The sequence below is a fragment of the Humulus lupulus genome, chromosome 8 (assembly GCF_963169125.1).
Source record: "Humulus lupulus chromosome 8, drHumLupu1.1, whole genome shotgun sequence".
Classification (NCBI taxonomy): domain Eukaryota; kingdom Viridiplantae; phylum Streptophyta; class Magnoliopsida; order Rosales; family Cannabaceae; genus Humulus; species Humulus lupulus.
In genome coordinates, this window is record NC_084800.1 from 26,743,819 (window position 1) to 26,754,049 (window position 10,231).

Consider the following 10,231-nt stretch of genomic DNA (forward strand, 5'->3'; position numbering starts at 1 on the left):
AAGCAGTACTATTTGTCAACATCCATATTAGGTATGGTTCACCTATATATACATTATTCATCTTGGTTAGGGCCAATATATCAGATCTCCAAAAGTAAAGAAATATGAACAATTTTAGAGATATAACCATTATTGTATTAATTAGTTATTGTAACTGCCTTGTAACTATTCTGTTGTAACAGCCTTTTTTTTTAACTAATTCTTGTTAGCCTAATATAAATGGCTGGGTCCTTTCTCTTGTAAATGATTATTCAGTGAAATACAAAGAAGAGAGAGCTTTCTTCTAATATGGTATCAGAAGACACTACCCTCTTCGATTGATTGCTCTTCGTTTTCTCCTCCGACATTGATGGCTCGCACCAGACGACATCTTCCTTCTACCGGTGCAGATCTTTCTAATGGTGCCACTGAAAATCTTGGTCACGCGAGCTCTAACTCTAATCGCTTTGATCCCATCGCACCAGAAGAACCAGAACAAACTCAGCCACCGATTGACAACTCTCCGGTAGCTCCATCTCCGATTGGACCACATCCTTCAATCACACAACCTCCAATCCATCATTCCTCGATTGGACAACAACCACTGACTGTTCAAACTCCAATTCCACCCATGCTCAGTACCCCTCTACCTTGTCCAACTCATGAAGACGATCCGTATTTTCTAAGGACTGGTGATCATCCCGGTCTTATCCTTGCCTCACCTCCTCTCACAGACAAAAATTTCCTCCAATGGCGCCGTGATTTTAAAATTTCTATTGGGGCAAAGAACAAGAGTGCTTTTCTCAATGGCTCCCTCCCACAACCTAGTCCATCTGATTCTCACTTCAATGCTTGGCTTCGTTGCAACCAGATGGTTATGTCGTGGATTATACATTCTGTCTCTCCAGAAATTAAGAGTAGCATTATGTTCTTGGATATTGCAGTAGCCATGTGGATGGAGCTCAATAACAGATTCGACCAAGGCAATGGCCCTAGAATCTTTGAACTCAATGAAAGTCTCATTAGTCTTCATCAAGGTGATGATTCTATAAGTGCTTATTTCACTAAACTCAAATCAATGTGGGATGAAATAAATCAATTAAGGCCTAGAACTCCTTGTACTTGTGCTGCATCTGTTGATAACTTTCATTTTTTGAATCAAGATCAAGTCTTACAGTTTTTAACAGGTCTTAATGAATCCTTTCATGCTGTAAGAGCTCAGATTTTGTTGATTGATCCCTTTCCCCCTTTATCCAAAGTTTTTTCCATGATCATTCAAGAAGAACCCCAAAGAAAACTTGGCTCTTCTATTAATCACAACTTGGTGGCTGTTGTTCCAACTACCAATACCCGCCCCAAGAAAATGCGTCCAACATGTTCTAATTGCCACAAACCAGGACATCTCAAAGAAAAGTGTTATTTCCTACATGGATTTCCTCCGGGATATGGTGACAAGAGACGCAATGATGACAAACCTAAAGCCAATATCAACTTGGCTACTGTCACTAACCAAACTGGTAGTACCACTATGACCCCTCCCATAATTGATGCTACTGCCAGCAATGCCTCAATACAAAGCCTTATATCTCTTCTCAGCCAACAACTTCAGAAGAGTGAATCCTCCACTCCCCAAACTCAGCCAATGGTTTCCAACATTACTAGTAACTCATTTCCTTTTCCATCTTCACATTGGATAATTGATAGTGGGGCTACCCACCATATTTGTTATGATCTTGCTTGTTTTCCCTCTTTTGATGATACTAATATTGCAAACACTGTCTCTTTACCCACTGGTTTGCATATTAAGATTCACAAAACAGGGACAATACATTTGACTGACAAATTAACTCTTCATGATGTTCTCTATGTACTAGAATTTAGGTTCAATCTATTCTCTGTTAGTGCACATCTGAAAATTAATGCTCATTCTTTCTTGTTTACTGCCTCTCATTGTATTATTCAGGATCATACTTGGATTTCCAAGATTGGGATGGCTAATCGAGTTGGCAATCTCTATATAATTGCTCAAGACAAGCCTTCTATTTCATTTTGTTCTAATTTTTCTTCCAATAATTTTGTATGTACTAATGGAAACCTATAGCATAATCGCCTAGGCCATCCTTCCATGTTAATCACTAATAACATCAATAAAAGTCTGATTTTTTTCTATTGATACATCTCATGATAGGCATTGTTCAATCTGTCATTTTGCTAAACAAAAGAGACTGCCATTTATTTGCAATAACAATATATCTGATACTCCATTTGCTTTAATTCACATTGATATTTGGGATCCATTTCAAATCACTACTACTGAAGGGTATAGATATTTTCTCACCATTGTTGATGATCATACTAGATTTACATGGCTTTATATGTTAAAATTAAAATCTGATGTTCAAACAATAATTCCAGCTTTTTTTCACTAATTTCCACTCAGTTTTCCACTACAATTAAAGCCATTCATTCTGATAATGCTAAGGAATTCAATTTGACATATTTTTTTGCTACTAAGGGAATTCAACATTACCATTCATGTGTTGATAGACCTCAACAAAACTCAGTAGTAGAAAGAAAGCACCAACATATTTTGAATGTAGCTCGTGCCCTTGCTTTTCAATCAAATCTTCCACTATCATATTGGAATTATACTGTCATTACAGCTGCATATCTCATTAATAGGACACCATCTTTTTCTTTTAAAATTCAAAACTCCCTTTGAATTATGTTATACCCAGATTTCGAGCCATGATAAATGTAACCTAGAAAGCTGGATTCGCAGCGAATGAACTCGTAAAGTTTGAAGTATGTTTCAAGACTAGACATCGAGCCTGCAAAGCTGAGACGACTTCGAATATGGTAGCCTCGAAACCCACACGATCTCGAAGGGGAGCTCCCGAGATGCATCTACCCTCAGGGATGACCTCGGATCAGGGGTTCCGAGCCTGACGCGCGAACGATCTCGAAAGCCATGTGACCTCGGGAGATGTCATTAGCTCGAACGTTGATGAGAGACCTGGGAGAATAAGGCCTTGGAGATATATGATAATAATCTTGAACGTTGATGAGAGACGTGGTCTACATTTATTACTGTAAATCCCCTAAAATCATGGGATATTATTTGATTAGTTATACGCCCCCTGGTCTTCAGGGGACGTTTCCTTTTATATCGGATTACAGGCATTTAAAGCCATTTGATTTATTTGAACAAAAATAGTAACTACCCAAAATATGTGGGATAGTATTCTGCAATCTTCTCTATAAATAGAGAGGTCATGCACCATTGTAAAGAGAGGAATTTCTAAATCTTGAGAGAAAACTCTGAAGAATTCATCCTTGAAGAATTTTCAGAGATCATCTTGAGCTTAATAAAAAAGACTCGTGGACTAGGCAGATTTAACTGCTGAACCACGTAAAAAATCTTTTTTTGTATTATCATATTTTTATTGGCCTTTACTAGTTATTGTTTACGTGCTCTTCTTTCACTGTTGACGAAAAACGACCTCAACAAATTACTCCATAATAAAGTTCCTAACTATACACATCTTCGAAGTTTTGGTTGTCTTGCATATATGGTTGTCTTGCATATATGTAACGCCCTACTACCTTAGAGTCGTTACTAAATGAGGTTAAAATGTGCAATCAACTCGCTAAACGATGTTTTTAAAACAAAAGTGTGATTAAATAGAAGTCTAGGCTGTAATCTTTAAAAAGAAATCTATTCCATTAAAAGTTCAAGAGTTTAACATTCGGGATCCCAGAACTCGATTTATAAAGTATTTACAACTCAAAACAAGTTTATAAGTAATTAACCATCAAAACTAGGGTTTGTACAGCCATTTCTCAAAAATATCCCCAACCAAAGCAGTCGGGCAGGCCAAACACGTACGCGCCGCCCCCATGCTCTCCGTACTCATGGCTGGTTAACTTTCTTTTTGCCCTTACCTGCAACACAGAGCACCCGTGAGCCGAAGCCCAGCAAGAAAACTCAAACAGTACGTAACATATGCATAATATACAGTCACAACAGCAGATAGCTCATATCTAGTCAGACAGTCCATAAAATCTAACACATATACGGCCATGCCGTCCCAGAAGCGTTACCAAAGCCTGGGATCTCGGTCTATACCGTAAGGATATCCCATGTATCCATTGGGGTCTCACCCTAACCACGAGCACTCCATGTGCTAAGTGGTATTCCCGGCCTTACTGCCGTTCTCGGCCTTTGCCGTTCTCGGCCCTTCGCTGTTCCCGGCCCTTCGCCGTTTATTCTGCTATTTCCACATTTAGCATACTCAAATAACAATCAAATACATAATCATTCATGTAATGCTACATTCTAGCAATAATAAAATCTAGGGCCGCGCCCTGCAACAAAACTATGGGCCCAAGCCCTGCTCTACGGATGCTACAGTTTTCTTACCTGTATCCCGAGCTTTCTGATGCACTAAGGCCGCGAGCACGGTCCTCTAACCCGAGCCTCTCCGGAGACCTAATCACAACACATATAAAACACCCTTTAATACTAACCAATCCAAAACCACTTTCCGGGACCAATCCCACACTCTCGGAATCCCCAAATTCCTAAAACGATACATCGGAAACATCCCCCGAACCCCCGGAGCAAAAGCTCAAAATTGCAAAATCTCATGTTTTGAAAATAGCCTAGCGCCGCGGCGCTGCCCTAGAGGGCCGCGGCGCCCAGCAAGTTAGAAAGCTTCCCCTGCCCAAAAACAACCTCGCACTGCAGCGCCCAAGAACAGGGCCGCGACGCTCCTTCGTGAACCCAGAAATCTGGGTTTTCCCCTGCGTTTTCCCCGAGCCAAAACCACTCCAAATCATCCCAAAAAAGTACCTAAGCCCCAAAACCAATTCAAAACCCCAAATGAATCCCTTAACAACCTATAAACATCATAAACAACTCAATCTCACAATCACACCCAAAAATCCACTCTTGGGTTTCAAATTTCAGAAACTTAAACCAGTAAACCAAAGCTTGAAAAACTTAAACCATGCTTCCAAATTCTTAAACCACATCAGATACGAAAATTCAGAGATATATAAAGCTCTTACCTCAATCAAGAATTCAACCTTGAGCTGCTTTCCCAATCAAATTCCAAGCTCAAACACAAACTCCAGCTAAACCTATTCTCAATTCATCCCAAGAATTCACCAAGCAAAACACACAACTCAATTCTCAATTCCATGATGTTCTTAACTGAATTTCACATCACATGCACAGAATTCCCTTACCTCTGTATGCTGAATACTCCTTTAAGTTTCCTAGCTTTAATCCCCTTCTTGATCCCTAGAGAGTTGCCCTTCTTCCTTTCCTTCTTGCCCTTAGTTCTTTCCTTTTCTCCTCTAGGTTTTCTTCCAATTCCAGCAAGAACAAAATATGGCTAAGTGATAAACGTGAATCACCTTTTCCCTCAGTTGAAGATATCTAAGCCCCTGCCAAAAGACTATTCTACCCCTCATCAAAACCCCATCCTAACTAAACCTCAAGGGCATTCTTGCCATTCACCTTTCTTACAAATCTACCATCTTTCTTATCTAAAATTGTTACTATCAACAGTTACCAATGGTCACTCAAGTTACTCAATTACCATTAACCATAACTCATTAATTTTCAAACCCAATTTATAAAATTCCCAAAATACCCTCCCGAGCCGGGTATTTAATCTCGTTGTGACTTTTGAGTTATCTAGCTCGCTAGGACCGTCTCGGCACGTGTATCACATTAATATCCACCACACCCATGTGATACAAACCACATAATATAATTATCACATTTATGCCATCAACGGGCTAAAATTACCAATTTACCCCTGTCATGCAAACGGGGCCCACATGCATATTTATACCACCTAAACATGCATTCTAATCACATATTCATTTAAATTCATATATTATCATATTAATTCACTTATTTCCCTCCAGGCACGCTAATCAAGGTCCTAAACCTTATTAACAACTTAGGGTGTTACAATTATCCCCTCCTTACAAGAATTTCGTCCTCGAAATTACCTGAACAACTCGGGATGCCGCTCCCGCATATCGGACTCAAGCTCCCGTCCATTGCGCTGGTATCAGACACGTGGAGCACCGTGATTGGCGACGGTCCGGCTTCCGAGGATCGCATTAAATGGCCTAGCCTATCTTCGGCCGTCATTTTGTCTTTCGAGTTATGACCCTCGTATCTCGCATTAAGGCGATCGAACGGTCCTCGCTCCTTTGCCTTTTATGTATATATAAGGTTGGCCACCTTTCGCATGAGCCACCCTTTATTTGAAAAAAATTTCCTCATCTTCTCTCTTCTTTAGCCTCAGAAGTCTTTCTCCTTCCGGTTATCGTCCCAGCACTGCGAGTCCTAAAAAATCTGGTTGCGTGCCTTTAATTAAGTTTTTAAGACTCACAATGCAAGTCCTAAAAAATCTGGTTGAGTGGTGCGAGTCCTAAAAAATCTAGTTGAGTGCCTTTAAGTAACTTTTTAGGACTCGCAACGCTAGTCCTAAAAAATCGGGTTGAGTGCCTTTAAGTAATTTTTTACTCGCGGGTAATTTTTTAGGACTCGCTTTGCATGACCTTAAAAGTAATTCTTTTTTTTAAAAAATACAGCTACAATTTTAATTTTGATTTAAAAATATATATCCATTTGAGTGTCGAATATGTATCAAAAGAAATTTGAAAAGAAAATACTAAAAAAATGGCAAAAAAAATTTACGAAATAAATTTAAAATTTCTAAACATCTATTGTAATTAGCTAGCTATAACATCATTCATTTTTCTCTAACCAATTGTAAAAATAACATTGCCCATTCTTCTCTAACTTCGTCAATTTCTTAAGTAGTATATGGCTTGTCGGAGGTGAACTGAAAAAAAAACAAAAATTTAATTATAATTATATTAGTGGTAATAAATTCAAAGCATATATAAAAATTGTACTAGATTAATACTATGTAGTTGTATATTGTTTATTACCTGTTTCGACAAGAAATGTTTGATATGAGGGGCATTGATAAGTACATTCTTCATCATCCTCATAACGTAATATCCGCAGTCAATATTGTTGGGTTGTTTACGACACTATATAAAGATTGGTAATACATGTACAATTCTTAGTATTAAATATCTTAAACATCTTTACATATACATAAATCGGTTACATATACATCTTTACTCTGTTATTGAATTAGATTTAGCTAGGGTCATAAATCGGTTTTGCTTTAGGAGAAAATAGATGTGCTCTGTTATTGAAAATAGTTTACTCCAAACTAAATAATTGTATGGAGAAAATAGTTGTGCTCTGTTATTGAAAATGGGTCTACTCATTGTATTGAGTAGTAATTCTGTTACGTATTATTCATTTATGTATATATATATATATATATATTATGTTTTGAATCCCAACTATATGATATTGGATCTGTTTAATGATAAGGATTATGTGTTTGGAGTTCATGCTCTCTCTTTTTGTTTTTCCATTTCTATTGTTTCATAAAGTATTGTTCTATTGAATTGAGGTCTTTTACTTTTTACAGGCCAAAGGAACTACAGTTGGTTGAGACTTTGGTATAGAATAGAAGCAATATATTCAACTTAATTGAAGTCTCATAGCCCAAGATGGTGCTCTTCTATTTTTCTCTACAATTATTAGCATAGCATAAATTTGCCGGACCCAAAGCCAAGTGTTGATACAAGGTCATCATAATAATAATTACAGGTATATAGGTCATAATTAATCAAACAATAGAATCCATGGATATATATATCTATATATGTTCATAAACTTCATACATTTAGATTTTTCTTGATTACTTGCTACTATGCTTTCTATTTTTGTATTTTTACTTCTCTTCTCAAGGTTTACCACATTCTACCTTGTAGTTTATGCTAACTAGAAATAGAGTTTTTCTATTCTGTCATGTCTAATTTTTATATTTAATGAGAACTTACTTTCACTGGTTGCATGTTGGCCCAATTACATTTAAGACAAAGTTTCAGCCACATGTTGTGTCGACACTTGACCAAGTTGGCTTGCTTCTTCTGAATATTATATGTTTCAAGAATAAACCATAGAAATGTACATTAAATTTCATTTCTAAAATGGAAATGAGTAGATACTTATACATAACTTATACATGCAATATGATGAGACTGTGATCATAGGTGTTACATTTTAAATATATATATTATGTATATAGTCCAATTTTTATTTATTTTAAACGTTCTGGAAAATACTTGTATTTGTATTTGGTGGCAATTTAAATAAAAAATGCTACATATTATCGCATCTAATCTCATTTGCCCCTTTAGATTTATAAGTTTGAAGTTAATTAAATGGCTTTTTGAATTGGATGTAGTAATGTTAATCTGCTCATTATATTCGTACACAGAACTGTGATCAGGTGCATTTGATTTGATGCATATGAAAGGGAACACTACAAAAAAGGAGACTTTTGCCGGCGCAAATTTGCGCCGGCAAAAACTATGGAGTTTTTGCCGACGCAATTTTGCGCCGGCAAAGAATTGCGTCGTATCTCCGTCGCTAATGTCACTTTTGCCGACGCAAATATAATGCGTCGGCAATGGACTTTTTTGGCGACGAAAAAATACGCCGGTGAAAATATAAATGCGCCGGTAAAAAAATCTGTCACGATATTGTGGAAAACACTTTTAGCGGCGCAATAATGCGCCGGCAATAGTTTAATTTTTTAGTGGCGCATTTTTGCGCCGGTAAAAGTGTATATGTGAAGGTAAGATTGAAACTCTTTGCCGACGTAATTTTGCGCCGGTAAAAGTATTTTTAAAATAATAATTTTTATTAAATTATTAATATTATTTTCAATATATTAATATTAATTAATAATTTTCAATTTTAATATATTAATAATTATTTAATTTTTTAGTAATATTATTTAATTAGAAATAAAAATAAAATTAAAATTTTATAAATAAATAAACAAAAAATTACAACTATTAATATTTATTGTCTCCACCAAACATTAAAATATAAAAGTAATTTAGTAAAATAAATGTCTCATAAATTAAATTTTAAATAAATAGAAAAAAAGTTCTACAAATGAGTACTGGCCGCCTCATCATTCCCGCCCCCATCAGCATCATCGTCCTCGTCCGAATCCTGGTCTGGTAAGTCAACAGTAAAACCAGGAGCCAATTGACCAACCTGCTTCAACAAAGCACTGAGCAGGAGATCTTGACGCCGTTGACGACTCTCAAGTTTAGTCGTATGCTTCTTTAGGTTCTGATTTTCTAGCATAATGTCCTGATTTTGCTGCAAAATGGTGTCCACTTCAGGTGGCAATTGCCCGGACATTTGAGAAGTTGACGAAGATACTGCCCTCTTTGCGCCAATTGCCTTCAACCTAGGCAACCCCCCAAACCCTTTCTTATAACGCGAGCGGGGTCCAAGGACATCCGTGACAATATCCATATCAGGCGGGAAATGACCGTCGACATTATCGCCGACACAAGAAGCAGCAGATGATGCAGGGGCCGTACTCTGCGATGCTCGACGTTCGGTCATCTCATTCTGCACAATAAAAAGCACGTATTTCGAATTCCAATATAACATTATTTGAAAACCTAACTTATAAATTTTTAATATAACAACATATAAAATATAACTTTATTATCTATCTGCCAACATCCTATCATTAATGACTGCAGACCAGTGACTGAAAAAGAATGTAATTAATTTTGTTCCCGTATCAGGGAGCAAGTGGGCTAAAGTAAATTTGGTCATGAAAATCCATATCTGAATCAAAATCATGAAGATGTTGTTGATATATACGGTAAGTGCAGTTAATTCTATCAATGAGGAATTTACGTCTCCAAACATATACATCAACTATATTTACATGTTTTTGATTCAGATATGGATTTTCATGACCAAATTTACTTTAGTCCACAAGCTCCCTGATACGGGGACAACATTATTTACTTTTTTTTTTTATCTTAGTCCACAATCATTAATCATAAAAATATTGGCACATAGATTATAAAGATTTCATTGTTAAAAATTTAATTAATAATTAATAAATAATTACTAATTGACAACAACAATTAATAATTAATATTTATTAATTATTTACTAAACTTTTTTAAAGTTAAATGATCATAAATTAGTTAAGGTTATGCAACTTACATGTTTTGTCGCCGCTGCATCACTAATCCACTTATCCTTCTTCTTGTGCAGGTGCTCGAATGTGTCGATCATGCTCGGGAG